This window comes from Schistocerca serialis, chromosome 2 (genome assembly GCF_023864345.2).
Source record: "Schistocerca serialis cubense isolate TAMUIC-IGC-003099 chromosome 2, iqSchSeri2.2, whole genome shotgun sequence".
NCBI classification, from domain to species: Eukaryota; Metazoa; Arthropoda; class Insecta; order Orthoptera; family Acrididae; genus Schistocerca; species Schistocerca serialis.
This window is the reverse complement of record NC_064639.1, coordinates 182,059,559-182,066,452: the sequence shown is the minus strand read 5'-3', so window position 1 is coordinate 182,066,452 and position 6,894 is coordinate 182,059,559. Positions and strand designations below refer to the sequence as shown.

General features: G+C 44.2%; 1 pseudogene; it reads left to right on the top strand.

Moving 5' to 3' along the window:
- Positions 1-1,508: 1,508 nt before the first annotated feature.
- Positions 1,509-1,626, top strand: LOC126459512 (5S ribosomal RNA; annotated as a pseudogene).
- Positions 1,627-6,894: the final 5,268 nt, after the last annotated feature.

The following is a 6,894-nucleotide window of genomic DNA, read 5'->3' as shown; positions in this document are numbered from 1 at the left end:
TGCCAATTTAGTCAAACTATCAATATCATGTTTAGTCGTCTACATTCCCTTTTGCCTGCTTCATTTATGCATTTTTATATTTTCTCCTTTCGTGAGTTATATTCAATATATCGTGCATTGTCCAAGTATTTCTACTGGTATTTGTATTTTTATCTATTCGGTCCTCTGATGCCTTCACCTTTCAAAGCTACCATTCGCCTTTCCCCTTTCTCAGTCAATAGTTGTCTAATACTCTTTCTGAAACTTTCAATAACATCTGGTTGTTTCAATTTGTTCAGCTCCCATCTCCTCATTTTCCTACCTTTTTGGAATTTCTTTGGTTTTACTCTGCAGTTCATAACCAATAAATTAAGGTTAGAGTCTACTTCTGCTGCCGGAAACGTTTTGCATGTTAAAATCCGGTTTCGGTGTGTCTGTCTTACCGTAACGTAATCACAGACCGTCTAGATTCTCCAGTTCTTTTCCTCGCATACAGTTTCTTGCATCATTTTGTAACCAAGCATGAGCAGAATTTTGTAAGGTGACTTCTCTCTGCAGTCCATGTTCTGCTACTATTTTTCCTTGTTTTCCTTCTCCTTCTACTGAATTCCAGTCCCCAATCACAGGCAAATTTCCGTCTCTCTCAACTATACGAATAATTTCGTTTATACGCTCATACATTTATCATCTGCAAAGCTACATGACTTAACGTAAACTTTTACTATTGTGGTGGGCCTTTACTTTGTGTCTATCTTCGCTACAGTATGCTGTTCGAAGAATCTTATCTAAATCCTTAACTTCTTATTCAATCTACTCCTGCATTACTCCTATTTGATTTCGTATTAATAATCCTGCACTTACCTGAAAGAAGTCCTGTTCTTCTTGCCACCACAGTTCACCCATCCCCTCTATATCTAACTTGTCCATTTCTGCTTTTAAATTCTCTTGCGTGTCTACACGACTAAGGGATCTAACATTCTTCGCTCAAAGCGTAAAATGCCAGTTTCGTTTTTTTTTTTTTTTTTTTCGGATGGCTGCATCTTCCTGAGTAGGCTCCAGCTCAAGAGCATAATGTGTATTATTTCAGCTTCGAAATTTATACCATCGTTATTTAACCATAGAGCTGCATACCATCGCAAAATATAATGCTGTAGTTTGCCCCTGATTTCAGGTGTTGGCAGTACCAGCTTAGCAAAGACATGTCAGCTAATGTTACAACGCAAGATCAGTAGATCACCCATACTGTTGCCCCTGTATCTGCTGAAACGGTTGCTGCACCTCATCAAAAACCACATATTTGTCTTTCCTGTCCACAGATATTCCCCCGATGTGGCTTTACTTACGGCATGGCTATCTCTGAGGCATGCACGTCACCCTACCTCGGCAAGATCCGTTGTTAATTGGGACGGCAGACTGGCTACAGCAAGAAAAGTATTTCTGAAAAATAGAAATTTATTAATATCTGATATAAATTTAAATATCTGGAAATCTTCCCTCAAATTATTTGGAGTGCACTCTTGTACAGAAGAGCCAACGGCCTTGCCGCAGTGGATACACCGGTTCCCGTGAGATCACCGAAGTTAAGCGCTGTCGGGCGTGGTTGGCACTTGGATGGGTGACCATCCAGGCCGCCACGCGCTGTTGCCATTTTTCGGGGTGCACTCAGCCTCGTGATGCCAATTGAAGAGCTACTCGACCGAATAGTAGGGGCTTCGGTCAAGAATACCATCATAACGACCGGGAGAGCAGTGTGCTGACCCCACGCCCCTCCTCCTATCCGACCCGGCGGCCGGATGGTCCCGGTAGGCCACTCGTGGACTGAAGACGGAGTGCGTGCTTGTACAGAAGAGAAACGTGGGCGATACACAGTTCAAATAGGTGTAGAACAGACGCTATTGAAATGTGGTCCTGCAGAAATATGCTGAAGATTAAATGTATGGATGGACACTGTATCGATGTGTGGAAACAGAAATTTATGTCAGAGCTTTAGTGATAGGAGGGATTGCTCAGGCATTAAGTGATCGTAAATTTGTTAATGGAGGAAAGTATGACGGCATAAAAGGTTAAGAGTCAGACAAAGAGATGAATGCATTTAGCAGATTCAAATAGTTGCATTTGTTATGCAGAAATGAAGGGGCCTGCAGATGATAGGCTAGCGTGGAGACATGCGTCAAAACTATCTTCAGACTCAAGGACACTACAAACAACAACAGTGGATGAAACGAAACAATCAATATTCCCGTAATCTGTTAGTACTGAGTGGCTACAGATGGGTGTGGAATACCTGGAGAAACTTGTGAGCTCCCTTCCTCACAAGATTAAGGTCATTATGAAGGCTGGAGTCGGTGTTTACACGGTATTAGCCTCATTTCCCCTAAGGGTAAACACTTTTTTGGCCAGTGTCATTATACTGGAAATTAAACTCGTCTTCTCAATACTTTTCTCTACTACCATGTTTATTCCTACGTAATAGTATCTTTTCCTATCCTTGTGTGTGCGCGAGCGCGTGTGTGTATGTGTTGTTTGTGTATGTGTGATAGGTGCAGGGTTAACAGCAGGCAGAGCGAGGGAGAGAAAAGGGGAGGGGCGAGCGGACGAGAGAGAGAGAGGGAGAGATAGGGAGAGAGAGGGTGTGTGTGAGAGGGAGACATAGTGCGGGAGACTGAAAGGGACAGAGGTGGACAGAGAGTTGGGCGTCAGCCTTACTTGGCGTGGTGTGTCCGTCCTCTGTGCCGGAGCCCGGCTGTGTGTGCTGGTTTCAGAGCGGGCCTTCTGGTTCCGCTGCGGAGCGACAATGCGGTGTGCCTGGCGGCCGAGGGCGTGCCGTATACAATAGCCGCAAGTTTTAATTAAAAGTGGCAGAGGCAGCGGCGGCGGCGGCGGTGGCGCCGCTCGGAGGTGGCCACTGAGCCCGAGGTGGGGGCGGCGTGGGCAGTGTGGGGGCCGGACTCGATAGGGCAGCGCCCCGGGCAACGCGCCGCACAAACACGGCGCACAGTGTTCCGGCTGCCGGCACTACGCCACCTGCCGGCTCTCTCTCCACAGCCGCTATCGCAAAATAACATCTGGCCGGCCGGCCGCGCATGCGCTCTTAATACGGATGAAACAACATCGCCGCTGCTGCTGCTGCTGCTGCTGCTGCTGAAGCGTCGTATCGTCCTGCGCATCGACAAAAATAAAGGACAGAGCCAATTCTGGAATTCTATATTTGCCTTCCACAACTCGACACATACTGATTCAAGAGTTAAATCTCCTTTTTTCTGGTCGTTTTATTTTCGAGTTTTGGCTGGTAGCGTTGTTTTTGTCCTCTCGCACTGCGGAAAGAGGTGAGGCGTGACTTTACGACTGTATTTATTGTTGTGGTACGATATCGCGTTAGCTTCGGTATCCTAAAAATTTTCATTTAGGAACAACCAACAGATGGGACGTGATCCCCAATAAGGGCATCTTGGAAACAAACACGGACCTTCTTATCGGCTCTTTGCTTGTGACTCAGCTTGGCTTTGTGATTATGAGCTATGAAAACAGGGCTGCGACCCCGCAATACATCGCAAGAAAATGAACTATAAGTAAATTAAATAGAAACAATAAAGGAAGCCAAGCCAGCTAGCAAATTTAACTCACAGTTGACAATACATACCCTGAGAAGGGCAGTTGATATATTTGTATTCATTGTTTCCTATTCAACTGCGTTTTATTCTTTATTTATCGTTTCTGCACTGAGTTTTTTGAGTAGCGTAATTGCTAAGACCATAGTGTACCGATATGTTCACGAGGTGCCTTCAAATAGTCTAAACTTTTGTAACATCGAGTCACAGTAATAATTTAGATTTCAAATTACGTATTTAAACATGTAAATCGCAATTTTTAAATTACTTCAAGGGAGAGCTAATATGCAAATGTACAGGTGATTTTAAGCTTGCAGGCGACAAACATCTATGAGTGACAGATCACGTCATAGAGAACAAATTTCGTTGCAAACAAAATTTTCGGTGATACTTCCCAAAAACTATAGGCATCCTTTAGCCTAGCATCCTTTAGCCTACGCCAGCTGTGGGAGAACGTGCTTTCGTCCTACTAGCGGAGCCCACTAAGTAGATGTGCAGCATACTACCCACCCCAGTAAATTTACAGAGTGCTTTTCATCAGGAAAACCATAAGAGTGATGTCACCAAGCGGAGATGTGTATGTTAGAAATGACTTACGACGTTCAGTTTTTCTTAGCCTACCACGTTTCAGACAGAAACGATAACTCAACGATAGGCAACTAACGTTGCGTGTGAACACTGCATAGTGGCTACACCCTGCCGCTTTCAGGGGCATAACTAGTCATAATGAAGGCCTAGCATCATCAGGGAGCGTCAGCGAACATTTAGTCTCTAAATTTTGAAAGAACTTGCATTGTACGAGTCTGAAGTCGACGTTGTCACCACGCGAAACGATATGTGGTCGTGCTGAGACAGATCCATTTGTGTCATTGATTCTAACAGCAGAGTTGACACCGAGTGATGAGACAAACAGGTACAGGTGGCCAAGCAAAGGTTACTCGCTGCTTGCCAGAGGTGTCTAGCACCAGGAATGACGACTCTCCGTCGTTTCAAGGTCCCCGGTTCAAATACACACTACAATACTCAATACCGTCTGTTCATGCATGTGTTACAGAACAGGGCAACCGTTTTGGGTATGTGATATGAGCGATGTTGTTATGTTATGACATACAGGGTGTTCAGAAACAGTCTGGAAAGCTTACAAGGGTTCGACGTTGTAGGTTGCTCTGAGAAATAATTGTTAAAAAGAAAATTCAAGAATTTGTCCCGCTTCCAAGTTAATTAACATTGAAGTTAGTCAATGGGGCCGTAGCACGCGCAAATTCAAGTGTCTCTCCAGATACAAATAGCGTAGTTTACGGTGCACTAGACTGTGCACCTTTTGGCTCTAATTCTGTCCTTACTACCGTCCCGCCGCTCTCTTTAGGCTCTGGCTCTGGCTCTGAGCACTATGGGACTTAACATCTATGGTCATCAGTCCCCTAGAACTTAGAACTACTTAAACCTAACTAACCTAAGGACAGCACACAACACCCAGCCATCACGAGGCAGAGAAAATCCCTGACCCCGCCGGGAATCGAACCCGGGAACCCGGGCGTGGGAAGCGAGAACGCTACCGCACGACCACGAGATGCGGGCGCTCTCTTTAGGAAACCAAACGAAGAACACTTTTGGCGACACAGTCTCTGGCCTTAATTTTCGCGCACAACGGTCTGATTGGACGTCTTCAATGCTAATTAGCTCGGAATCGGCGCAACGCATCGAACTTTTTTCTTAGCATCTACTTCTCAGCACAACTTACACTGTAACATCCTTATAAGTTTTCAGATTGTTTCTGACCGCCCTTTATATACTTTTTGACGTGCGCGGCTTTTCGATCACTCTGTATTCATTCAGTTTCAAAATATATTTGTCAAAGTTTATTGGTTAACATTATCTTTACATTTACACAAAAAACAGGAGGAACTTCTACCACTTTTATTCATTGGTTATCCATACACGTTTTCGTTAGTGATAAAATGAACTATCGTGAAGAAAAAAGAAGCAGTTAAACGTGGTGTTACTGTTTGTCGCTGTTAATTATATTGTTAATTGTACTGCCAATGAGTACTGAGCGTAACAGTGCCGCCATGTCCGTGACTTTGTGTGTTATGATCAGCGGCAGAGGTCTACAGTTAGTGTCTCACTACATGCATGCAGCAGCCGTCGCAGGGAATAGGGGCACTGGTGCAGTTTCAGCTGCTTATTCGAAAGAGGTCGCTTCCTCAGAACGAATGCATGAGTTGGTAGTGTAACGTGCACAGGCGCATCTAGAAGTCATCGCATATTCAGGTCACATAGTCCTTACGTAATAAGCACTTGTGTGTATGTGTGTGTGTGTGTGTGTGTGTGTGTGTGTGTGTGTGCGCGCTCGTGTGGGTGTACTTGTGAAAATATACCCCCAGAAATTCACATTCATGATGCGGAGAAGATACCCTTGCCTAGCTATGCATACCAGTAAACGTTCTTTCATCTGCGTGTGCCCTATTTGGTGTCGCGTCTGTATTGGGTGCCATACGTTAAACTATTGAATAATAATTTTGTTTGATGATTATCGAAACTCTGAATTCCGTAACGTTTCGTTAAGAGGCGACAGGGGCACAAGAAATCCATACAGAACAATTCTAGGAAGGGAATTGTACGATTTATTGTCTTGTTGACGACGAGGTTAATGGAGGCGGAATACTAGCTTCGAATAGGCAAGGATGGAGCAGGGAATGGCCCCTTGTCTTTTCGAAGGAATTACCCTCGGTTTTCTTCATCTGATTTAGGGAAAATACGGAGAGAGAAAATCGGATTGAAACACCATTTATTACTGATGCTAGTACATTGCCTTAACGCCTTAACTGCGCCACTTTGTTTGGGCACGAGGACCATGGCAGTGAAACAGGATGGAATTGTAGTTACATCTCCTCCCCTACACCTCATTCTCTACGAGTTTAACCACCAACTGACGTTTCGTGTGTGCTTTTTCTAGTGTTTGACATTATAGGAGTTTCTATTTCGTCACTTTCATTCAATTACTCATATTACGTTAACGTTGTATCTCAACGTGTGCAACTGACAAGGTGAGTATCTTGGTGCTATACTGATTTCAATTACGTGAGTCAAAATTAGTTACCAGTCTTGATCTGCTACACGACAACGAAGAACAAAAATCACACTCTGATTAGGAAAGGGTAACGAAAGGTGAGCCAACAAACGCCATTGAAGCTGTAAGGATAGTAACTGTTAAGGATAAAAATTGTAACATTGCTTCCGGAAAATTCCAATGAAGCTGTTCAACAGCTATGTCGAACTGTTCAGTCTTTAATACGATTATTATGTA